General features: G+C 45.2%; 1 pseudogene; it reads left to right on the top strand.

Moving 5' to 3' along the window:
• LOC140188904 (solute carrier family 22 member 6-A-like) overlaps positions 1-10,046 on the top strand; it is a 53,562-nt pseudogene extending 43,516 nt beyond the window's left edge.
• Positions 10,047-26,824: the final 16,778 nt, after the last annotated feature.

Raw genomic sequence — 26,824 nt, 5'->3', positions numbered from 1 at the left:
AGATGAAGGAAGGCATTCTTGTTGGTCCACAAATCAAACAGCTCATCAATGACAGGCAATTCGAAGGACTTCTGGTGGGACCAAAGAAGATCACACGGGAGGCATTCAAGGATGTTGTTGAAATTTTTCTCAGCAACTACAGAGTACCAAACTACATGCAGCTGGTTGACAACATGCTTCAAGCATACAAAACCATGAAGTGCAACATGTCACCAAAGATTCATTTTCTGCATTCCCATTTAGACTTCTTCCCTGCAAATCTTGGCGCTGTCAGTGACGAGCACGGTGAAAGGTTTCATCAGGACATTGCGGTCATGGAGAAACGGTATCAGGGCAACCGGAAATGCTGGCTGAATATTGCTGGACACATAAGCGAGAAGCCTCAGACACTGAGTACAAATGAAAATCATCAACAAAACATTTTTAGTCTAGTTGAACTATTGTGAGGTGTCAGCACCATTATCTATTTCAAAGCATTATGTTCAATAAAAGTTAGTTTCTTGTTTCTCCAAATTCCTATGTGATACAAGTAGTCTGAAAGTATATTTGCACTCAGTTTCAAGCAGTCTACCATAAACAAAAAAATTCTAAGGAAGCAACACTTCCGGAAAACTTGTTGTCCAGGATAATTAAGCTTGGAATCGAACTTTTCTCGGCAGGTTTTCAACTAACTTCTCATACTACGGCTTGGCAATTGACCTGCAACGGTTTGAGATGAACATCTACCTGATCCAGGTTATCTTTGGAGTAATTGATATCCTCGCAACCTTCTTCACTTACATCCTCATGAGATATCCTGGCCGATGCCTCACAGAAAGCATCACCCTCATCCTAGCCGGGAGCATTATATTAATAAATACCTTCATCCCCACAGGTAAGGAATAAAATTTACAACTTGTTTTTACTTGTCCGATATGAGTGTTGCGGTTAGCGCGAAGCTATCACAGCTCAGATTGTCAGAGTTCAATTCCAGCGTCCTCTGAAAGAAAGATTGTAGGTTCCTTCCTGGGATTCCTCCGGGTGCTCCAGTTTCCTCCCACATTCCAAAACCGTACCAGTTAGGAGGTTAATTGGTCATTGTAAATTGTCCCGTGATTAGACTAGGGTTAAAATCAGTGCATTGAGGAGCCAGAAGGGCCTATTGCACACTGTACTGCTAAGTAGGACCAGAGGGCACAGCTTCAGAGTAGAGAGACGTCCATTTAGGACAGAGTTGAGGAGGAATATCTTAAGCCAGAGGGCAGTGAATGTCGAAGTCAAGTCACACACATCAAAGTGGGGAGGGATGGGGGGGGACGAATGGACAAGGGAGTCACGTAGGGAGCGATCCCTGTGGAAAGCCGGGGGGGGGGGGTAAGCACATCTTTCCCTCCCCCCCCCCCACTTTCCGCTTGCCCATGGCTGTGGAGCTCAAGTCACTGGGGTGTACTTAGTTGATGGGTTCTTGATTAGTCAGGGTGTCAAAGCTTATGGGGAGAAGGCAAGAGTATTGGATTGGGAGGGATAATAAATCAGCCATGATGGAATGGTAAAGCAGACTTGATGGGCTGAATAGCCTGATTCTGCTCCTATGTCCTATGGTCTTATGACTCAGTGTGAGACATGAGACCACTCAATGAAAGCCCAGAGAGAGAAACAGAAAACCTACAGCACAAGATAGGTCCTTCGGCCCATAAAGCTGTCCCAAACATGTCCTTACTTTAGAAATTACCTAGGGTTACTCTTAATTTTTCTAAGCTCCATGTACCTATCCAGGACTCTCTTGAAAGACCCTGTCGTATCCGCCTCCACGACTATCGCCGGCAGCCCATTCCACGCACTCACCACGCTCTGCGTAAAAAACTTACAACTGTCATCTCCTCTGTACCTACTTCCAAGCATCTTAAAACTGTGCCCTCTCATGTTAGCCATCTCAGCCCTGGGAAAAAGCCTCTGACCATCCACACAATCAATGCTCCTCATCATCTTATGCACCTCTATCAGGTCACCTCTCATCCTCTGTCACTCCAAGGAGAAAAGGCCGAGTTCACTCAACCTATTCTCATAAGGAATACTCCCCAAACCAGGCAACATCATTGTAAATCTCCTCTGCACCCTTTCTATAGTTTCCACATCCTTCCTGTAGTGAGGCATCCCTCCCATGACTTCCTCCTTTTCTGTAGCTGTGACACTATCTCTGATCAGCAGTACCACGCCCCACCTCTACTGCCTCCCTCCCTGTCCTTTCTGAAACATCTAAAGCCTGGCACTCTCAGTAACCATTCCTGCCCCTGAGCCATCCAAGTCTCTGTAATGGCCACAACATCATAGCTGCAAGTACTGATCCATACTCTAAGCTCACCTGCTTTGTTCATGATGCTTCTTGCATTAAAAGACACACCTCAAACCATCGGTCTGAGCATATCCCTTCTCTATCACATGCCTATCCTTCCTCTTGCACTGTCTCCAAACTTTCTCAATTTGTGAGCCAACTGCCCCTTCCTCTGTCTCTTCAGTTCAGTTCCCATCCTCCAGGTATTCTAGTTTAAACTCTCCCCAATAGCCTTAGCAAACCTCCCTGCCAGGATATTGGTCCCCCTCAGATTTAAGTGTAACCCGTCCTTTTTGTACAGGTCACACCTGCCCAAAAGAGGTCCCAATGATCCAGATATCTGAATCCCTGCCCCTGCTCCAATCTCTCATCCACACATTTATCCTCTACCTCACTCTATTCCTCTACTCACTGTCGCTGGCAGTGTCGCCCGAGATTACTACCTTTAGGGTCCTCCTTCTCAACTTCCTTCCTAACTCCTTCTCGTCTGTTTTCAGGACCTCCTCCTTATCCTACCTATGTCATTGGTACCAATGTGTACCGTGACCTCCGGCTGTTAACTTTCCCACTTTAGGATATCGTGCACGCAATCAGAAACATCCCGGGGCCTGGTCCCTGGGAGACAAACTGCCATCTGTGTGTCTTTCCTGTGTCCACAGAATCGCCTGTCTGACCCTCTAACTATAGAGTTATCTATTACTGCTGCCTTCCTCCTTTCCCTACCCTTCTGAGCCACAGGGCCAGAATCTGTGCCAGAGGCACAGCCACTGTTGCTTCCCCCAGGTAGGCCTTCACGCCCGACAGTACTCAAACAGGAGTACTTATTGTTCAGGGGGACAGCCACAGAGTACTCTCCAGTATCTGACTCCTGCCCTTCCCCCTCCTGACTGTTACCTCCTTATCTGTCTGCCGAGGCCCCGGTGTGACCACCTGCCTCTAGCTTCTCTCTATCACCTCCTCACTCTCCCTGAACAGACGAAGGTTATTGAGCTGCATCTCCAGTTCCCTAACACGGTCTCTAAGGAGTTGCAGCTCGATGCACCCAGCGTAAATGTTGCCGTCCGGGAGGCTGGGAGACTCCTGGATTTCCCACATCTGACACCCAGTACAGAACACCAGCCTCATACACATACTTCCTCACAGGTGACTTACCTCACCTCGATCCTTTATCGTTGAAGCCCAAATGAGCCAAAGCCCTGCACTCTGCCTCAGATTACTCCTTTGATGACCACTCCACTAGGCAGTGTCTCCCTTTTATGCCTGAACCTTCCCTGCTATTTAAGTCACGATTGGTGCTCTGCTCCTGGCCACTGACAGGCCATGTACAATGGACTAACACTCTCAAAGCTTCCTTTTTAATTAACTGCCACCGACCTGCGAGAAATTCCTGTTGGTAAAACACTCTTGACGCCGCTGATAGGCCACGTACAATGGACTAACGCTCTTGAAGCTTCCTTTTTTTAATAAGAGTAATGTCTACAGTGCGGCCTCTGTTACAGAGATGCAGACTTTACGCAGTCTACTTGCTGCAGTCGGTACGGGCAGTGTCTCGGCAGCATACGCCTGTTTGTTCCTCCACACCACTGAACTCTATCCAACAGTCATCAGGTGGGTACCCGTTACGTTCTTTCTTTTTCTTTTTCAATCTTTTTATTAGTTTCATAATAATGAACATACTATAATACTGATACAAAGTTATTGGAAATACATTGTTGTAATTAACAGAGTTAAATATAAGCCCAGTTGACACACGAGTGTTAGATCTCCCAATCATACAGGATACAGGTGAACAATATAAAACAAAACAAAATCATGAAAAAGGAAAAAAAATATATATCCCCCCAAAAAAAACTAACCTAAACAGTGTTAATCAACTAAACTAAGAAGAAAAAAAAGACATGGGCTGTTATGTAACATCCTAAAAAAAAGGAACCATTAGTGTTGTCGACTCCATTCCTCTCAACATATATTACAAAGAAATAGAATAAGTTTGGAAAAGATCAAATTACATCATATGAAAATGTTGAATGAATGACCTCCAAGTCTTTTCCAATTTAATAGAGGGATCATAAACAACACTTCTAATTTTTTCCAAGTTTAAACACGACATAGTTTGAAAGAACCAATGAAATGTGGTGGGAGGATGTTACATTCTATAAATGAGACCCAGCGACATAACTCAGAGGGGTGTGTGGTGTCCCCGCTGTTCTCTGAACCTTCCTCAGCATGTTTAATACAATAGGAAGAGTGGCAGATAAGGTTCAAAGAAAATTTATTCTCAAAGTACATTTATTTCGCCATATATAACCCTGAGATTCATTTTCCTGCTGGCATTCACAGTAAATAGGTGCAAAGAAACACAATAGACTCAATGAAAAACTGCACACAAGAGATGGACAAACAGCCGAGGTACAACAAACAACAATCTTTGCCGTGTTGTACGACATGGGTGATCACAGTCTTCACACCACCAATTATGTTCATGGCAAATTCTACAGAACTGGTTTGCCATTGCCTTCTTCTGGGCGATGTCTTTACAAGACAGGTGATCCCAGCCATTATCAATACTGTTCAGAGATTGTCTGCCTGGCATCAGTGGTCGCATAACCAGGACTTGTGATCTGCACCGGCTGCTCATACATCATCCACTACCTGTTTCCATGGCTTCACATGACCCTGATCGGGGGCTAACCGTGCCCAAGAATGACCTGCAGGCCAGCGTAGGGAGGGAGCATCTTTCATCTCCTTTCGTACAGACATATCTCCACCCCGCAACCCGAGTAAATAAATAAGCAATAGATATCGAGAAAACGAGTGGTAGAAACTTTTGAAGTGAGTCCACAGGTTGTGGAATCAAATCAGTGTTGGTGTGAATGAAGTTATCCACATCAGTTCAAGAGCCTGAAGGTTGAGAGGTAATAATACTAAACGCAAGGATTTCTGCAGATGCTGGAAATCCGGAGCTACTCAGGCAAAATGCTAGAGGAACTCTGCTGGTCAGGCAGTTGTCTTGTGCTGCAACCCATCATCAAAGATCAAAGCTCGAAGTAAATGTTATTATCAGAGTACATATATGTCACCCAATGCAACCCTGAGATAAATTTTCCTGTGGGCATACTCAATGAATACATAATAGAGTAGTTACACTAACGGAATCAATGCAAGATCAACCAGAGTACAGAAGACAACAAACTGCAACTGCAAATATAAATAAATAGCAATAAGTAATGAGAACATGAGATAATGAGATAAAGTGAGGCAATTGGTTGTGGGAACATCTCAATGGATGGGCAAGTGAATATAGTTATCCCTTTTGTTCAAGAGCCTGATGGTTGAAGAATAGAAATTGTTCTTGAACCTGGTGGTGCAAGTCCTGAGGTTCTTGTACCTTCTACCTGATGAAGAGCATGTCCTGGGTGGTGAGGATTTTTGATGGTGGGTGCTGCTTTCCAGCATCGGGTGTGTAGATATACAGAATAAAGGGACCACTGAGTGTATATGGTAAATAAAGTTGATCACTGGATTAATATGGGAGGGTTAGCATGAATGAGTAGGGCTAAATGGTCCATTTCCCTGCCATACAGTTCAACTTTTAAACATCTGCTGGTAAATTTATTTTGTCTCACCCTTGCAGGCAGACAGGACTGGGATTAGTGCTCATAACGGCACGGGTAGGATCTATCATTTCGCCCATCATAAGGCTGATCGATGACTATGTACCATTCTTGGCAATGACCATATATGGTGGAATGGCAATAGTGTCTGGGATCACAGTCTTTACCCTGCTGGAGACACGGAATGTTCCTTTACCGGACACCATTCAGGAAGTGGAACGCAGGTTGGTATTGGGAACGTATCATCATGATAGCAGAGTCAGAATCACACTTATTACCACTGATATGCAGTACTGTGCAAAAACTCTTCGGCACATCTATATAGAGATAGAGTATCTAAGACCTTTGCACATTACTGTGGTACTTTTATCTATTGCACTGTACTGCTGCCACAAAAAAAAAGATTTCATGACATATGTGAGTGATGATAAACCTGATTCTAATATCGGTCTCTATTGTGGACTGAGAGTGGGAAGGGGGCAGAGAGAGGGGAATCATGGTTCGGAAAAGGGGAAGAGGGGAAGCACCAGAGAGACATTCTGCAATGACCAATTGTTTGGAATCAAATGACCTTGGTGTCTCAGGGCTGGGCATGTCTGCACCAGCGCCACTCCTCTCCTTCCCTGCCCCATCCCACACACCTCCCATGGCACACCACCCTCACCACTCCCAACATCCTTTGCTCCCGCCAAACTTACAAACCCACTGCCCCGTTCCATGTTGACCGATACAGTGTTGTGCAGAATTCTTAGGCACCCTAGCTATGTATAAACTGTATGTGCCTAAGACTTGCACACAATACTGTATGTGGTGAAATTTGATGTTTTGCAGCAGCAGTACAGTAAGGCATAGCAATTCCTATAAATTACATTTTTAAAAATTAGAAGTTACAATAAGAAATAGTGAAAAATTAGTAGTGTAGAAAGAGACCAAAATAGTGAGATAGTGTTCATAGTCCATTCAGAAAGCAGTGCGATAGTGTTCATGGACCCTTCAGAAAGTAGTGAGATAGTGTTCATGGGCCCTTCAGAAAGCAGTGAGATAGTGGCCATGGACCCTTCAGAAAATAGTGAGATAGTGTTCAGAGACCCTTCAGAAAGCAGTGAGATAGTGTTCATGGGCCCTTCAGAAAGCAGTGAGATAGTGTTCATGGGCCCTTCAGAAAGTAGTGAGATAGTGTTCATGGGCCCTTCAGAAAGTAGTGAGATAGTGTTCATGGGCCCTTCAGAAAGTAGTGAGATAGTGTTCATGGGCCCTTCAGAAAGTAGTGAGATAGTGTTCATGGGCCCTTCAGAAAGTAGTGAGATAGTGTTCATGGGCCCTTCAGAAAGCAGTGAGATAGTGTTCATGGGCCCTTCAGAAAGTAGTTAGATAGTGTTCAGAGACCCTTCAGAAAGTAGTGAGATAGTGTTCATGGGCCCTTCAGAAAGCAGTGAGATATTGTTCATGGGCCCTTCAGAAAGCAGTGAGATAGTGTTCATGGGCCCTTCAGAAAGTAGTGAGATAGTGTTCAGAGACCCTTCAGAAAGTAGTGAGATAGTGTTCATGGGCACTTCAGAAAGTAGTGAGATAGTGTTCATGGGCCCTTCAGAAAGTAGTGAGATAGTGTTCATGGGCCCTTCAGAAAGTAGTTAGATAGTGTTCATGGGCCCTTCAGAGAGTAGTGAGATAGTGTTCATGGACCCTTCAGAAAGTAGTGAGATAGTGTTCAGTGACCCTTCAGAAAGTAGTGAGATAGTGTTCATGGGCCCTTCAGACAGCAGTGAGATAGTGTTCATGGGCCCTTCAGAAAGCAGTGAGATAGTGGCCATGGACCCTTCAGAAAATAGTGAGATAGTGTTCAGAGACCCTTCAGAAAGCAGTGAGATAGTGTTCATGGGCCCTTCAGAAAGCAGTGAGATAGTGTTCATGGGCCCTTCAGAAAGTAGTGAGATAGTGTTCAGAGACCCTTCAGAAAGTAGTTAGATAGTGTTCAGAGACCCTTCAGAAAGTAGTGAGATAGTGTTCATGGGCCCTTCAGAAAGCAGCGAGATAGTGTTCATGGGCCCTTCAGAAAGTAGTGAGATAGTGTTCAGAGACCCTTCAGAAAGTAGTGAGATAGTGTTCATGGGCACTTCAGAAAGTAGTGAGATAGTGTTCATGGGCCCTTCAGAAAGTAGTGAGATAGTGTTCATGGGCCCTTCAGAAAGTAGTTAGATAGTGTTCATGGGCCCTTCAGAAAGTAGTGAGATAGTGTTCATGGGCCCTTCATAAAGTGGTGAGATAGTGTTCAGAGACCCTTCAGAAAGTAGTTAGATAGTGTTCATGGGCCCTTCAGAAAGTAGTGAGATAGTGTTCATGGGCCCTTCAGAAAAAGGAGAAATAGTGTTCATGGGACTTCAGAAAGTAGTGAGATAGTGTTCATGGGCCCTTCAGGAAAGAGTGAGATGGTGTTCATGGGCCTTTCAGAAAATAGTGAGATAGTGTTCATTGACCCTTCAGAAATAGTGAGATAGTGTTCATGGACCCACAAAAAGTAGTGAGATAGTGTTCATGGACCCTTCAGAAAGCAGTGAGATAGTGTTCATGGGCCTTTCAGAAAGTAGTGATGTAGTGTTCATGGACCCTTCAGAAAACTGATCGCAGTGGAGAGGAAGCTATTCCCAAATCGTGAGTGTGTTGCTTCAGGCTCCTGTACCTCATCTCTGATGGTAGTAATGAGAAGAGGGCAGGATGAAGAGGCGGAAGGATGTGTGAGTAAGTTTGCGGATGACACACTGATTGGGGGAGTTGTGAATGGAGCTGTAGGTTGTCAAAGGTTACAAGAGGATATAGACAGGATACAGAGTTGGGCAGGAAAGTGGCAGATGGAGTTCAATCCAGTTAAGTGTGAGGTGATGCATTTTGGAAGGACAAACCAGAAGGTTGAGTACAGGGTTAATGGCCGATTATTTAAGAGTGTGGATGAACAGAAGGACTTTGGGGTTCAAGTTCATACATCCCTCAAGGTCGGTGCACAGGTTGATAGGATAGTTAAGAAGGCCTATGGGATGCCAGGCTTCATTAATAGGGGGATTGAGTTCAAGAGTAGAGAGGTCATGTTGCAACTCTACAAATCTCTGGTGAGACCACACTTACAGTATTGTGTTCAGTTCTGGTCACCTCATTATAGGAAGAATGTGGAAGCTATGGAGAGGGTGCAGAGGAGATCTACCAGGATTTTGCCTAGATTGGAAAATAAGTCTTATGAGGCAAGGTTAGCAGAGCTGGGACTTTTCTCTTTGGAGCGTAGAAGGATGAGAGGGAACTTGATAGAGGTCTACAAGATTATGAGGGGCATAGATAGGGTGGATAGCCAGTACCTGTTGCCCAGGGCACAAATAGCAAACACCAGAGGGCACATGTACAAAGTTAAGGGAGGGAAGTTTAGGGGAGACATCAGGGGTAAGTTTTTTTACACAGAGGGCTGTGGGTGCCTGGAATGACTTGCCAGGGATGGTGGTGGAAGCTGAAACATTAGGGGTATTTAAGAGCCTCTTGGACAGGCACATGGATGAAAGAAAAATAGAGGGTTTCGAAGTAGTGTGGGTTTAATACTTCTTTTTAAGGAATATATGGGTCGGCACAATATCGAGGGCCGAAGGGCCTGTACTGTGCTGTAGTATTCTAGTGTCTAGGGCATGTTCCAGATGGTGAGGTTCCTTCATGATGGATGCCACCTTCTTGAGGCATTGGTTTGGGGTTCATGTTGAAACAAGGGAACAGACTGCCACACATTCTAAAACAGTGGTCAAAGGTCCAGCATGGTCGGCTGGCCTGGAAGGTGAGGTCCCATGAAATCCAAGGAGAGCTGCTAAGGTGGATTCAAAAATGGCTCAGAGGTAGAAATGAAATGACTCTTTGGGTGTCTGGAGAGAAAGGGGCTTTGGTATCCTTTCTCAGGGCTCTCACGTGAAGAACGGTCACTGTGTTAGAGAAGGTGATGAAGTGACGAACATACAGTTTCTGATCACTGAAGAACAGGTGTTTTGTTTTTTCCAGGGCAAAACAAAGAGCAAATAAAATCAAGAGGTCCAAGAAAGAAGAAATTCAGCTCCAAGAGGCATAAATATCACTGCAGAAACAGGGTGTTAAACCCACCTCAGGCTGAATACACCTTTGGAAATGGAATTGGAGTTGGTTGGTTATTGTCACATGTACAAAGATACGGTGAAAAGGTTGTCTTGCATACTGTTCAGACAGATGAAATCATTACACAGTACACTGAGGTAGAAAAGTTCAAAGTACATCTACTATCAAAGTATATATACAGAATATAACCCTTGAGATACATCCTCCTGCAGGCAGTCACAAAACAAAGAAACACCATGAAAAACATCAAACACTCATCACACCAGAAAAAGAACAGAAGGCGCAAACAGCAAAAAGCAAGCGAACAACACACAGAATATCAAACCGGGGGTCCAGGAGGATTCAGTTTAGTTCAGTTCAGTGCTGTGTCGCTAGCCGACTGTAGGCCACAGAGCCAGGCTTCACCGAAGCTCCCCAGTCCTCACCAATCACCCTGGTCAAACTGCTCCAAAATAGCAAAAAAAGTCACCAGAATCCAGTAACACATGTACCATTCACCTCAAAGTCCCCAAAACCTCGAGTCTTGCCAGTCAATCCCTGCAATGTGGAACCCTCAGCAGCTAGCGAGAGGTAGTGGTCAGCCCATGCTCTGCTCTGCTATTTTTCATGAACTTCTGTTCATTACATTTGTGAGGTCTGCGGTGCGCAGAGACCTGCTCATTGCCTGGGAACTTTCCCAGTGCCGTGTGGAATTTTCCATTTGTGACATCACGTCAGTGCTAAAAAGAATGCCCCGATTGCAGAGGCTTTTGGGTTTTAGAATTTTGGACAAGGGGTTCTCGGTCTGTATAGAGCAGGACTAGACACAGAAGACGTCCTGGTCATCCACTGCGCCTAGTCCCATCTCCAGCCGTCTCTACTCTGTCTTGCCACTGGATCCAGATGGGAATTGGGAAGAGGGTGTGAGGCTAACGGTGCACAACTCTCCCTCACTTAAATCCAAATCACGCACTAGTCTCGACACCATCATAATGGTGTCGAGGTCCTCATCAACGTTGACGATGGACAAACATTGGAGAGCAGGTAAAACAGTAACAGAATGCAGAATAGAGCGTTACAGAGAAAGTGCACAGCAGGCAGACAATAAGGTGCAATGTCATAGATTCATGGAAAAGTACAGCACAGAAACAGATCCTTTGGCCCATCTAGTCCATGCTGAGCCATTCAAACTGCCTACTCCCATTGACTTGTGCTGGGACCATAGCTCTCCGTACCCCTACCATCCACATACCTATCGAAACTTCTGTTAAACATTGACATCAAGCTTGCAAGCATCACTTGGACTGCCAGCTCATTCCACACTTTCACGGCCATCAAAAGAAGTTTCCCCTCTTATTCCCCTTAAACTTTTCACCTTTCACCCTTAACCCATGACTTCTAGTTGTAGTCCCACCCAACCTCAGTGGAAAAAGCCTGCTTGCATTCACCCTATCTATACCCCTCAGAGTTTTGTATATCTAACAAGGTAGATTGTGAGGCCAAGAGTTGATCTTATCATCTCAGGGTTCAATACTCTTATCACAGCGGGGTAGAAGCTGTCCTTGGGACTGGTGGTATGAGCTTTCAGGTTTTTGTATCTTCTGCCGGATGGGAGGGGGGAGAAGAGACAATGTCCGGGGTGGGTGGTGTCTTTGATTTTGCCGGCTGCTTTACTGAGACAGTGAGAAGTGTAGACAGAGTCCATGCAGGGGAGGCTGGTTTCCGTGATGCGCTGAGCTGCGCCCACGACTGTGTGCAGTTTCTCACGGTCACGGGCAGAACAGTTGTTGCACCAAGCTGTACAATGAGGAGTCATGGTAGCCACAATGCTATTACAGCCCGGGGTGTTCCAGAGTTCCGAATTCAATTCCAGCGCTGTCTGTAAGGAGTTTGTATACGTTTTCCCCATGACCACAGTCCAAAGATGTACCGGACAGCAGGTGAGCTGGTCATTGTAAATTGTCTTGTTAAACAGGTGGGTTGCTGAGCGGTGCGGCTCGGTGGGAAGGAAAGGCCAGTTCCGCATTGTGCCTCCAAAAAATATAACTGATAGATAAATATTGAGTCAACAGGGACACACCTCATATTTTTTTCCCTCTATTCATGATGAAGGGCCCAAAAAGTCAACTATACTCATTTCCATCAATGCTGCCTGGCCTGCTGAGTTCCTCCAGCGCTTTGTGTGTGCTGCTTCAATTTCAGGCTGAAGGCCTTTTAACAGAACTATAATATGAAAGGATAGTCACATCACATGCATTTTTCACCTGAAGTCTTTCCAAGAACTTATGACGTTCAAGAAGGAATATTTGAATTTCCATAGTTCTGTTCACAGCACTTGAACAGCTGAAGAGTTTTACAGCTGACTTCTGAAGGGAGGACATGTTGAAAAGTTGGACAGGTTGTTGAATAGAAAAGCTGTTTTACTACGAAGAGCTTGTTGCCAACACAGTCCCAGTCCCTCAAACTGTTGAATGCTGAATACTTGAAACAATTACCTTCAATTTTCAGTCCGCTATGACAGATCTTTGCTTGCTTCATGATCAGTCTACCATTAGGCAGCAAATATTCAGGCCAACACATCCACTCTTTCAATACACAATCGAGATCTTCTATCTATCTACTTCAAGTGACTCTTGACAGATGCCTCACTTTCAAGAATCACATCAATAAGACAAAGGCAAAAGTGAATGCACGAAACAACAGCCAGAATAAGCTCACTAACACAAAATGGGCAGCAAGCTCGAAAACATTGCCAGCCAGTGCACTTGCTCTTTGCTATTCCACTGCCGAATACGCCTGCCCTGCATGGGAAAGATCTACTCATGCTGAGAAGATGGATGCCGTTCTGAATGCAAGCTGCCAACTTATCACAGGTTGTTTAAAACCAACAAACACCAACAGCCTATATATCCAGCGGGTATAGCTCCCCCTGATATAAGAACAATGGTAGCCAGCAAGAAAGAACGACTCTGTCAAACATCAGATGAGGGGCACCCTCCACATGGTCACACGCCTACACCCAGCCACCTAAAGTCAAGGAAGAGCTTCATGAACAGTGTTGCTCCATTACAATCAACCCCATCTGAAGCCCACATCGCCTTGTGGAAAGACCGGCTTGCCAGTCTCAAACGACCCTCAACTATGGAAATTCCACTGAATGAAAGACTTCCCCCAGGAGCTAATTGCAACTGGGCAACCTGGAAGTGCCTTAACAGACTTAGGACTGGTGTAGTTTGTTCCAAGGTGTCACTGAGCAAATGGTGATATACAACCAGCCCGACAACTTGGGAATGTGGAACTGAGCCACAAATTATGCAACATCTCCTGCAATGCCCATTGCTAGAGGATCCCTGTACTGTTGGAGATCTTGCCGAATTCAACAACAACAAGGCGCAAAAGTGTGTCCATTCTGGCTGGGCCACGTATAGACTGTCCATGGACACGATAAGGAGAAGATCTTCATTTTTCACTTTAATCAGTGTTTTTCTATTTTTCTTTCACTTCTGTTCGTTACGTACGTGACGTCACTACACTGTCTGTGGTGCATGGAGACCTGTGCATCGTTTGGTAACATTTCCAGTGTCATTCCAAATATACCACATCCACTAGTTCTCCCCTATCCACTCTACTAGTTACACCCTCAAAAAATTCTCTAAGATTCATCAGACATGATTTTCCTTTCACAAATCCCATGCTGACTTTGTCGGATGATTTCACCGCTTTCCAAATGTGCTGTTATCACATCTTTGATAACTGACTCTAGCATTTTCCCCACCACCGATTTCAGGCTAACCGGTCTATAATTCCTCGCATGACAAGGTTGCTAACTAACCCTTCCTCATTGCTCAATACCCAGTCTAGAATGGCCTGCTCTCTAGTTGGTTCCTCAACATGTTGGTTCAGAAAACCATCCCGCATACATTCCAAGAAATCCTCTTCCTCAGCACCCTTACCAATTTGGTTCACCCAATCTATATGTAGATTGAAGTCACCCATTATAACTGCTGTTCCTTTATTGCACGCATTTCTAATTTCCTGTTTAATGCCATCCCCAACCTCACTACTACTGTTAGGTGGCCTGTACACAACTCCCACCAGCGTTTTCTGCCCCTTAGTGTTATGCAGCTCTACCCATATCGATTCCACATCCTCCAGGCTAATGTCCTTCCTTTCTATTGCGTTAATCTCCTCTCTAACCAGCAATGCTACCCCACCTCCTTTTCTTTCATGTCTATCCCTCCTGAATATTAAATGTTGAGCTCCCATCCTTGATCACCCTGGAGCTATGTCTCTGTAATCCCAACTATATCATATTCATTAATAACTTTCTGCACATTCAATTCATCCACCTTGTTACGAATGCTCCTTGCATTGACACACAAAGCCTTCAGGCTCGTTTTTACAACACTCCGAGCCCTTATACAATTATGTTGAAAAGTGGCCCTTCTTGATTTTTGCCCTGGATTTGTCTGCCTGCCACTCTTACTTTTCACCTTACTACTTTGTGCTTCTACCCTCATTTTACACCCCCCTGTCTCTCTGCATTTGTTCCCATCCCCCTGCCACATTAGTTTAAATCCTCCTGAACAACAGTAGCAAATGCTCCCCCTAGGACATTGGTTCCAGTCCAGCCCAGGTGCAGACCGTCCTGTTTGTACCGGTCCCATGTCCTCCAGAACTGGTTCCAAAGCCTCAGAAATTTGAATCCCTCCCCCTTGCACTATTTTTCAAGTCACATATTCATCTGATATATCCTCCTATTTCTACCCTGACTAGCACGTGGCACTGGTAGTAATCCAGAGATTATTACCTTTGTCGTCCTACTTTTTAGTTTATCACCTAACTCCCTAAATTCACCTTGTAGGACCTCATCCCGTTTTCTACCTATATCGTTGGTACCTATGTGCACCACGACCACTGGCTGTTCACCCTCCCACTCCAGAATGTCCTGCAGCCACTCAGAGACATCCTTGACCCTTGCACCAGGGAGGCAACATACCCTCCTGGAGTCTCGTTTGTGGCTGCAGAAATGCCTATCTATTCCCCTTACAATTGAATCCCTTATCACTATAGCTCTCCCACTCCTTTTCCTTCCCTCTTGTGCCGCAGAGCCACCCATGCTGCCATGAACTCGGCTGCTGCTGCCTTCCCCTGATGAGACATCTCCCCCAACAGTATCCAAAACAGTATATCTGTTTAGGAGGGAGATGACCCCCGGGGACTCCTGCACTACCTGCCTACTGCTACGCTGTTTAGTGGCCACCCATTCCCTTTCTGCCTGTGTAGCCTTTACCTGCGGTGTGGCCAACTCACTGAACGTGCTATTCACGACTTTCTCAGCATCGTGGATGCTCCAGTATGAATCCAATTGCAGCTCCAGCCACTTAATGCGGTCTGCCAAAAGCTGCAGCTGGACACAGTTCCTGCACACATAGTCGTCAGGGACACTGGAAGTATCCCTGATTTCCCACATGCTGCAGGATGAACAAACCACGGGGCCGATCTCAGCTGTCATGACCTACCCAATACGTTGCCTCCACTTTTGAAATGTGGATGTGGAATGTTGCCGATTGCCTCGGGAGTGGTATGGGCCTCACTGGGAGCAAGCTTGTCCTCAGCCTCTGCTCGCCGAAGCCTCTCGAGACAAAGCCTTCCTACTCTGTCTCCCACTACTCGGTCACCCGCTACAACATCACCCACTCCATCAAACTGGGAATGGCAGGCAGTGACTAGTTTAATATGTATAAATAAGACGTACTATTTAACTGAGTGATCAATTATGTATTTAAATGAAACACAGAACAAATTAGAGCACTACCAATACCGAACTATAAAGCTACCTATTAGTTCCTCATAGTTATTGAAGGAGGAATTCATCCAGTGTACACCGCTGTGTTCTTTTGATTGACTGTAAATGAACAAAATCAGCTCTGACACCAAGCACAGATAATGGACTGCCTTCATAAAGTGTGCTCAATAATTGCATCCTCCATATCTTTATTCTCATCAGAATATTCAAGATGACCATTGATACCTTCAAATTCATTGTAGTTCCTAATTTGTAGAAGTAGTGAAACCCTTTCATTTTCATGCGCGGCCGTTTCTGACATCTTCAAGTCTGAATGCTTGAAACTGCAGTGAGCTAAACAGTTCTGAGCTGTCTTACTGCTTATTTAGACACATAGAAACATAGAAAACCTACAGCACAATACAGACCTTTCGGCCCACAAAGCTGTGCTGAACATGCCCTTACTTTAGAAATTACCTACGGTTACCCATAGCCCTCCATTTTACTAGGCTCCATGTCTCTAATATCAACCTAAGCCTTCCCTCTCACCTAGCCCTCCATTTTTCTATCATCCACATGCCTATCTAAGAGTCTCTTAAATGTCCCTGGTGTATCTGCCTCCACCACCACCCTTGGCAGGGCATTCCACACACCCACCACTCCTCTTTTAGGAGTCTCTTAAAAGACCCTATCGAATCTGCCTCCACCACCGTGGCTGGCAGCCCATTCCACACACTTACCACTCTCTGCGTAAAAGACTTAGCCCTGATCTCTCCTCTGTACTTACTTCCAAGCACCTTAACACTGTGCCCTCTCATGCTAGCCATTTCAGCCCTGGGAAAAAGCCTCAGACTATCCACACGATCAATGCCTCTCATCACCTTATACACCTCTGTCAGGTCCCTTTCATCCTCCGTCACTCCAAGGAGAAAAGGCTGAGTTCATTCAACCTATTCTCATAAGACATGCTCCCCAATCCAGGCAACATCTTTGTAAATCTCCTCTGCACCCTTTCTGTGGTTTCCACATCCTTCCTGTAGTGAAGCGACCGGAATTGAGCACAGTACTCCAAGTGGGGTCTGACCAGGATCTTATATAGTTGCAACATTACCTCTTGGCTCTTAAATTCAATCACATGATTGATGAAGGCCAATGCACCTTATGCCTTCTTAACCACAGAGTCAACCTGCACAACAGCTTTAAATGTCCTATGAACTCAGACACCAAGATTCCTTTGATCTTCTACACTGCCAAGAGTCTTACCATTATTACCATTAATACTGTATTCTGCCATCATATCTGACCTACCAAAATGAACCACCTCACACTTATCTGGGTTGAACTCCACCTGCCACTTCTCAGCCCAGTTTTCCATCCAATCAATGTCCCACTGTAACCCCTGACAGCCCTCCACACTATCCACAACACCTCCAACCTTTGTGTCATCAGCAAATTTACTAACCCATCCCTCCACTTCCTCATCCAGGTCATTTATAAAAATCACCAAGAGCAGGGGTCCCAGAACAGATCCCTGGTCACCAACCTCCATGCAGAATATGACCCATCTACAACCACTCTCTGCCTTCTGGGGGCAAGCCAGTTCTGGATCCACAAAGCAATGTCCCCTTGGATCCCATGCCTCCTTACCTTATCAATAAGCCTGGCACCTACACTACATCTACTGCTCTATCTTCCTAAATGTGTTAGTCACATCCTCAAAAAATTCAGTCAAGTGCTCATAAGGCACAACCTGCCTTTGACAAAGCCATGCTGACTATTCCTAATCATATTATGCCTCTCCAAATGTTCATAAATCCTGCATCTCAGGATCTTCTCCACCAACTTACCAACTACTGAAGTAAGACTAACTGGTCTATAACTTCCTGGGTTATCTCTACTCCCTTTCTTGAATAAAGGAACAACATCCGCAACCCTCCAATCCTCTGGAACCTCTCCCGTCCCCATTGATGATGCAAAGATCATCACCAGAAGCTCAGCAATCTCCTCCCTCGCTTTCCACAGTATCCTGGGGTACATCCCGTCCAATCCCGGTGACTTATCCAACTTGATGCTTTCCAAAAGCTCCACCACATCCTCTTCCTTAATATCTACATGCTCAAGCTTTTCAGTCCGTTTCAAGTCATCCCAACAATCATCAAGATCCTTTTCCATAGTGAATACTGAAGCAAAGCATACACACTTTTCCACTGTCACACTTGATTGATCCTATCCTCTCACGTCTTATCCTCTTGCTCTTCACATACTTGTAGAATGCCTTGGGGTTTTCTTAATCCTGTCCGCCAAGGCCTTCTCATGGCCCGTTCTGGCTCTGCTAATTTCACTCTTTAGCTCCTTCCTGCTAACCTTATAATCTTCTAGATCTCTATCATTACCTAGTTTTTTGAACCTTTCGTAAGCTGTTCTTTTCTTCTGACTAGATTTACAACAGCCATTGTACACCACGGTTCCAGAACCTTACCATCCTTTCCTTGTCTCATTGGAACATACCTGAACATTTGCCACACTTTTTCCCTGAGAACATTTGTTTCCAATTTAGGCTTCCAAGTTCCTGGCTGATAGCCTTATATAATCAAATAACCATATAACAATTACAGCACGGAAACAGGCCATGTTGGCCCTTCTAGTCCGTGCTAAACTCCTACTCTCACCGACCTGCTCCTAGTCCCACCGACCTGCACTCAGTCCATAACCCTCCATTCCCTTCCTGTCCATATATCTATCCAATTTAACTTTAAACGACAACATCGAACCTGCCTCAACCACTTCTGCTGGAAGCTCGTTCCACACAACCACAACTCTCTGGGTAAAGTTCCCCCTCATGTTATCCCTAACCTTTTGCCCTTTAACTCTCAACTCATGTCCTCTTGTTTGAATCTCCCCCACTCTCGATGGAAAAAGTCTATCCACGTCAACTCTATCAATTCCCCTCATAATTTTAAACACCTCTATCAAGTCCCCTCTCAACCTTCTTGTTCAACCTTTCTCTGTAACTTAGGAGATGAAACCCAGGCAACATTTTAGTAAATCTCCTCTGTACTCTCTCAATTTTATTGACATCTTTCCTATAATTCGATGACCAGAACTATACACAATACTCCAAATTTGGCCTTACCAATGCCTTGTACAATTTCAACATTACATCCCAACTCCTATACTCAATGCTCTGATTTATAAAGGCCAGCATACCAAAAGCTTTCTTCACCACCCTTTCCACATGAGATTCCACCTTCAGGGAACTATGCACCATTATTCCTAGATCCCTCTGTTCTAGAGCATTCTTCAATGCCTTACCATTTACCATGTATGTCCTATTTTGATTAGTCCTACCAAAATGTAGCATCTCACATCTTTCAGCATTAAACTCCATCTGCCATCTTTCAGCCCAATCTTCTAACTGGCCTAAATCTCTCTGCAAGCTTTGAAAACCTACTTCATTATCCACAACTCCACCTATCTTAGTATCATCTGCATACTTACTCATCCAATTTACCACCCCATCATCCAGATCATTAATATATATGACAAACAACATTGGACCCAGTACAGATCCCTGAGGCACACCGCTACACACCGTCCTCCAATCTGACACACAGTTATCCAGCACTACTCTCTGGCGTCTCCCATCCAGCCACAGCTGAATCCATTTTACTACTTCAATATTAATGCCTAACGATTGAACCTTCCTAACTAACCTTCCGTGTGGAACCTCGTCAAAGGCCTTACTGAAGTCTTTCCCCTTACTCCAATTAAACGTTTTCCTAACTTGTCTGTTCCTATTCCTCTCCAATGCTATGGGAAAGGAGATAGAATTGTGATCACTATCTCCAAAATGCTCCCCCACTGAGAGATCTGACACCTGAATAGGTTCATTTCCCAATACCAGATCAAGTACAGCCTCTCCTCTTGTAGGCCTATCTACATTGTGTCAAGAAACCTTCCTGAACACACCTAACAAACTCCACCCCATCTAAACCCCTTGTTCTCGGGAGATGCCAATCAATATTTGGGAAATTAAGATCTCCCACCACAACAACCCTGCTATTATTACACCTTTCCAGAATCTGAATCCCCATCTGCTCCTCGATGTCCCTGTAACTATTGAGTGGTCTATAGAAAACACCCAGTAGAGTTATTGACCCCTTCCTGTTTCTAACTTCCACCCACAGAGACTCTGTAGATAACTCCTCCATGACTTCCTCATTTTCTGCAGCCATAACACTATCTCTGATCAACAGTGCCACGCCCTCCACCTCTTTGCCTTCCTCCATGTCCTTTCTGAAACATCTAAAGCCTGGCACTCGAAGTAACCATTCCTGCCTTTGAGCCATCCAATTTCTGTGATGGCCACATCATAGCTCCAAGTACTGATTCATGCTCTAAGCTCATCCGCTTTGTTCATAATACTCCTTGTGTTAAAATAAGACACAACTCAAACCGTCAGTCTGAGCGCGTCCCTTCTCTATCACCTGCCTATTCTCTCTCTTGCACTGTCTCCAAGCGTTCTCTATTTGTGAGCCAACCGCCTCTTCCCCAGTTTCTTCAGTTCAGTTCCCACCCCCCAGTGATTCTAGTTTAAACTCTCCCCAACAGCCTTAGCAAACCTCCCCGCCAGGGTATTGGTCCCCCTGGGATTCAAGTGCAACCCGTCCTTTTTGCACAGGTTACTCTTGCCCCAAAAGAGGTCCCAATGATCTAGAAATCTGAATCCCTGACCCCTGCTCTAATCCCTCAACCGCACATTTATCCTCCACCTCATTCTATTCCTATACTCACTGTCATGTGGCACAGGCAGTAATCCAGAGATTACTACCTTTGAGGTCCTGCTTCTCAACTTCCTTCCTAACTTCCTGTAGTCTGTTTTCAGGACCTCCTCCCTTTTCCTACCTACGTTGTTGGTAACAATATGTACCATGACCTCTGGTTGTTCTCCTCTCCACTTCAGGATATCATGGATGCAATCAGAAACATCCCGGACCCTGGCACCTGGGAGGCAAACTACCAACCATGTTTCTTTTCTGCATCCACAGAATGGCCTGTCTGACCCCCTAACTATCACTGCTGCCATCCTCTTCCTTTCCTTACCCTTCTGAGCCACAGGGCCAGATTCTGTGCCAGAGGCACAGCTACTATTGGTTAAAAAAAACCTGCTGATTTTTGAACACACACACACCCAACTGCTGCTTTCTAAAACCATTGGCTTAAAGCACGTTGTCGTGTCTAAAGGCTACATAAGTGCACGTGACTGACACTGTTAGAAGCTGCTCGGCAAGTCTCCTGTCCTAATTAAGCAGCATAGTGTAACAGATAAATGAAGGGAATCCTGGCTATTTTCTCAAATTAGTTTTCATTCTTTAAGAGTTGTCCCATGTGCTATAATTATGAAACTCTTACCCCTGCTAAATTAAAAATGGTCCACTTAAGTTTGGCACATTAATGCATGGCTAAGAAGGTAGTGCAGGGGGCTGGGCTTCAGGTTCTTGGATCACTGTGATCTCTTCTTTTGTACAAAAGTCTCAGGTTGCACCTGAACCCAAGGGGGATCAATATTCTCGCAGGCAGGTCTGTTAGAGCTGTTGGGCAGCATTGAAATTAACTTGACAGGGGTGTGGGAACTAGAGTGAAGGGACTCAGGACAGATGGTAAAACAGCAAAGATAGAATACAGTCAGACTGTCAGAAAGGGCAGGCAGATGATAGAATATAATTGCAGCCAGTAGGGTGAGTATCAGTGCATTAGGGATGGAAAATCAAAAGGGGTAGCAAATACAGTACTCAAAGTGTGATATCTCAATGCATGGAGTATAAGAAATAAGGTGGATGATCTTGTTGCAATATTACAGATTGTCAGGTATAACGTTGCGGCCATCACTGAATCATGGCTAAAGAATGGTTGTAGTTGGGAGCTGAATGTCCAAGGTTACACATTGTATCGGAGGGATAGGAAGGTAGGCAGAGGGAGTGGTGTGACTCTGCTGGTAAAGAATGGCATCAAATCAGTAGCAAGGTGTGACATAGGATTGGAAAATGTTGGATCCATGTGGGTTGAGTTAAGAAACTGCAAGGGTAAAAGGACCCTGATGGCAATTATATACAGGCCTCCCAATGGTAGCTGGGATGTGGGCCACAGATTACAACAGGAAATAGAAAAGGTGTGTCTAAAGCGCAATGTTATGATAGTCATGGGAGATTTCAACACATAGGTTGATTGGAAAAATCAGGCTGGTAATGGATCTCAAGAGAGTGAGTTTGTTGAATGCCTAAGAGATGGCTTTTTAAAGCAGTTTGTCGTTAAGCGTACTAGGCGATCAACTATACTGGATTGGGTGTTATGTAATGAACGGGAGGTGATTAGGGAGCTTAAGGTAAAAGAACCCTTAGGAACCAGTGATCACAATATGATTGACTTCAACTGGAAATTGGATAGGGAGAAAGTAAAAACTGATGTAGCAGTATTTCAGTGGAGTAAAGGAAATTACAGTAGTTTCAGAGTGGAGATGGCCAAAGTAAATTGGAAGGCGATGCTGGCAGGGATGACAGCAGAGCAGTATTGGTGTGTGTTTCTGGGAAAAATGAAGAAGGTGTAGGATTGATGTATTCCAAAAAAAAATGAAATGCTCAAATGACAAAATAGTACAACCATGGCTGACAAGAGAACTCAAAGCAAATATAAAAGCAAAAGAAAGAGCACACAACAAAGCAAAAATTAGTCGTAATATGGACAACTAGGAAGCTTTTAAAAACCTGCAGTGAGCAACTAAAATAGTTATTAGAAGCATAATATGAAAACAAGCCAGCAAACAATATCAAAGTGGATAACAAAAGCTTCAAGTATGTAAAAAATAAGAGAGAGATGGTAGTGGATACAGGACCACCAGAAAATGAGGCCAGAGAAATAATAACGAGGGACAAGAAGATGGCAGATGAACTAAATGGGTAATTTACATCAGTCTTCACAGTGGAAGACACTAGCAGTGTGTCAGATGTTGAAGGGTGTGAGGGAAGACAAGTGAGTGCAGTTACTATTACGAGGAAGAGGGTAACCAAAAAGCTGAAAGACCTGAAGGTATATAAGTCACTCAGACCAGGTGAACTGCACCCTAGGGTTCTGAAAGAGGTAACAGGAGAGATTGTGGAGGCATTAGTAATGATCTTTCAAAAATCACTGGACTCTGGCATAGTGCCAGAGGACTGGAAAATTACAAATGTCACTCCACTCTTTAAGAAAGGAGAAAGCAGAGGAAAGGAAATTATAGACCAGTTAACCTGACCTCCGTAGTTTGGAAGAAATTGGTGTCAATTGTTAAGGATGAGGTTATGGAGTACTTGGTGACACAGGACAAGACTGGACAAAGTCAGCATGGTTTCCTTAAAGGAAAATCTTGCCTGACAAACCTGTTGGAATTCTTTGAGGAGATTTCAAGTAGGATAGATAAAAGGGATGCAGTAGATATTGTATATTTGGACTTCGAGGAGGACTTTGACAAGGTGCCACAAATGAGGCTGCTTACCAAGTTAAGAGCCCAAGGTATTACAGGAAAGTTACTGGCATGATTAGAGCCTTGGCTGATCAGTAGGAGGCAGCAAGTGGGGATAAAAGGATCCTTTTCTAGTTGGCTGCCAGTGACTAGTGATGTTCCACAGGGTCAGTTTTGGGACTGCCTCTTTTTATGCTGTATATCAATGATTTAGATGATGAAATAGATTGCCTTGATGCCAAGATACAAAGACTGGTGGAGAAGCAGGTGGTGTTGCAAAAACAGGGAGGGTGCAGAAGAACTTAGACAGATTAGGAGAATGGGCAGGAAAGTGGCAAATGAAACACAATGTTGGAAAATCCATGGTCATACACTTTGGTAGTAGAAGTAAATGTGTAGACTATTTTCTAAAAGGGGAGAAAATCCAAAAATCTGAGATGGGAGTCCATGTGCAGAACACCCTAAAGGTTAACTTGCAGGTAGAGTTGGTGTGAGGAAGGCAAATGTAATGTTGGTATTCATTTCAAGAAAACAAGAGTAGGGATGTGATGCTGAGGCTTTATAAGACATTGGTGAGGTTTCAGCTTGAGTATTGTGAACAATTTTGGGCTCCTCATCTGAGAAAAGTTTGTGCTGGCATTGGAAAGGTTCAGATGAGGTTCACAAGGATGATTCCAGGAATTAAATGGTTATAATACGAGGAATATTTGATAGCTCTGGGTCTGTACTTGCTGGAATTTAGAAGGATGAGGGAGGATCTCATTGAAACTTTTTGAATGTTGAAAAAGTAGATGTGGAAAGGATGTCTCTCATGGTGTGGGAGCCTAGGACAAGAGGGCACAGCCTCAGGATAAAGGGGTGTCCATTTAAAACAGAGATGCAGAGAAATTCCTTTAGCCAGAGGGTGGTAAATTTGTGGAATTTCTTACCACAGGCAGTTGTGGAGGCCAGGTCGTTGGGTGTACTTAAGGCAGAGATTGATGGGTTCTTGATCAGACATGGCATCAGAGGGTACGGAGAGAAGGCTGGGGAATGGGGCTGAGGAGGGAACAAAAGGATTCAGCCATGATTAAATGGTGGAGCAGAAGGCCGGGGAGTGGGGCTGAGGAGGGAACAAAAGGATTCAGCCATGATTGAATGGTGGAGAGAAGGCTGGGGAGTGGGGCTGAGGAGGGAACAAAAGGATTCAGCCATGATTGAATGGTGGAGCAGAAGGCCGGGGAGTGGGGTTGAGGAGGGAACAAAAGGATTCAGCCATGATTGAATGGTGGAGAGAAGGCTGGGGAGTGGGGCTGAGGAGGGAACAAAAGGATTCAGCCATGATTGAATGGTGGAGCAGAAGGCTGGGGAGTGGGGCTGAGGAGGGAACAAAAGGATTCAGCCATGATTGAATGGTGGAGCAGAAGGCCGGGGAGTGGGGCTGAGGAGGGAACAAAAGGATTCAGCCATGATTGAATGGTGGAGCAGAAGGCCGGGGAGTGGGGTTGAGGAGGGAACAAAAGGATTCAGCCATGATTGAATGGTGGAGGGAAGGCTGGGGAGTGGGGCTGAGGAGGGAACAAAAGGATTCAGCCATGATTAAATGTAGCAGACTCGATGGGCCAAATGGCCTCGTTCTGCTCCTGTCTTATGGTCAAGTTGATCCTCCAAGAGTCCACAACCTTGTTGTTGGGTTTGAAGGCTTGTGTGCCTCAATGACCTGGAGAGCTATATTGGCTGGACCCTAAGTGGACTTCACAGACAAAAGTCACACCACACTCTTCGGCACAATTCTCCATGCCCGGCGACACACCCATCCTAGCTTTTCATTTGCCCACATTTGCTCCACGTCCCTCTAAGCTTTCCCTATCCACATACCTGATTAAGTGTTTTTAAAATGTTGTTACTGTACCTGCCTCAACCACTTCCTCTGGCAGCTCGTTCCACATATACACCAGCCTCTGGGTGAAGAGGACGTCCCTCAGGTTCCGATTAAATCTCTCCCCCCTTTCACCTTAAGCCTGTGCCCTCTTGTTACTAAATCGCCAACCCTGGGGAGTAGACTGAGTGCATTTACCCTGTCTGTGCCCCTCGTGATTCTACACACCTCTGTAAGGTCACTCCTCGATCTCCTATGCTCCAATGAATAAGATCCAAACCTCCCTCCACGACTCAGTCCCTCGAATCTTGGTAGCATCCTCGTCAACCTCCTCTGAATGACTTGCCAGCTTGTGCTCTTCCCCCTCCCTTGGTCTATTTCATGTATTTCAGAGATACAGTGCAGAGCAGGTCCTCCCGGCCCAACGAGCCACACCACCCAGCAACCCACCGATTTAACCCAGCCTAGTCACAGACAGTTTACAATGACCAATTAACCTACCAACCGGTACTCTGGGAGGAAACTGGACCACCGGAGGAAACCCACGTTCTCACGGGAAGAACGCACGAACTTTCTTACAGAGCACTCCGGATTTGAACTCTGAAGCCCCGAGCTGCAATAGCATAGCGCTAACCGACACGTGGCGCCCTGAATAAACAGTTAGTGATGAAGATGGCGTGGTCCAGGTTAAAAGATAGAGTAGGTTAAACGATGGCCGCGGTACGATAATGGTACTGTGAGATAGGGGTGTGGGAGGGGGAACAGATCGTTCAGTCTCTCCCTCACTCCATCTGTGACAAAAGGCATTTTGAGATGTAATATTGTCACACTAAACCCTTCCCTTTCCCTCCACTAGGACCACAGCCGCGTCAGGAGCATTGGAGGCTTGCGTCCCTCAACGACCCGGAGAGCTACGTTGGCTGGAGTCAGGGCTTTAGGCTTTGGCTCTTGGTAGGGTCACCCATGCAAAGCAGGTCAAAGGGTAGAGGACAGACTAAGAGTGATCCACCGGCCCTCCAGGTTCAGGGGTTCAGCTCAGGGCTAACAACCTTGACTGGGAAAACAAAATTGTTACAGAAACAGCAATGAAGAATCCTTCTACATCCGAATCCTACGGTATTCCTGAGTCTCCACCCATGACTTGCATGGCTGACAGCACTGAAAACTGAGCTATTGACACGATAAAGGAAGCCCTGAACACTGCCAGAGATGGAGGACCTTCACTGCTACCCTAAATGGCAGCGGCAAAACAGGGAGTAGAGAGAGAACTCCTCCCCCTCCCGTTCCACTTCTGATGAAGACTCTCCGACCAATATGTCGACTGTTTATTCCCCTCCACAGATGCTGCCTGACCCGCTGAGTTCCTCCAGAACTGTGTGCCTGTGGCTCCTTCGAACTTCCAGCTTAACGACATCTCTCCTGTAACACGGTGACCACAATTACAAATCACAAAAATGAAAATGACATGCCGGGCAGGAAACCAGAGCAAGTTGTCGGTTTAATGGAGACACAAAAGATGTTGGAATCATGATGGATGATCTCAGAGAGACGAGTAGATCAATATACTGTCTAAGCTGATGAGTCGCTCCGCTGTTCACACTGACCTCTACTTTACTGGGCTGGTGTGCATTCACAAGAGATATGTTTCTTATAACGTGAAAACAGGAGA

The sequence above is a fragment of the Mobula birostris genome, chromosome 28 (genome assembly GCF_030028105.1).
Source record: "Mobula birostris isolate sMobBir1 chromosome 28, sMobBir1.hap1, whole genome shotgun sequence".
Taxonomy (NCBI): Eukaryota; Metazoa; Chordata; class Chondrichthyes; order Myliobatiformes; family Myliobatidae; genus Mobula; species Mobula birostris.
This window is presented reverse-complemented; position numbering and strand designations above follow the sequence as displayed.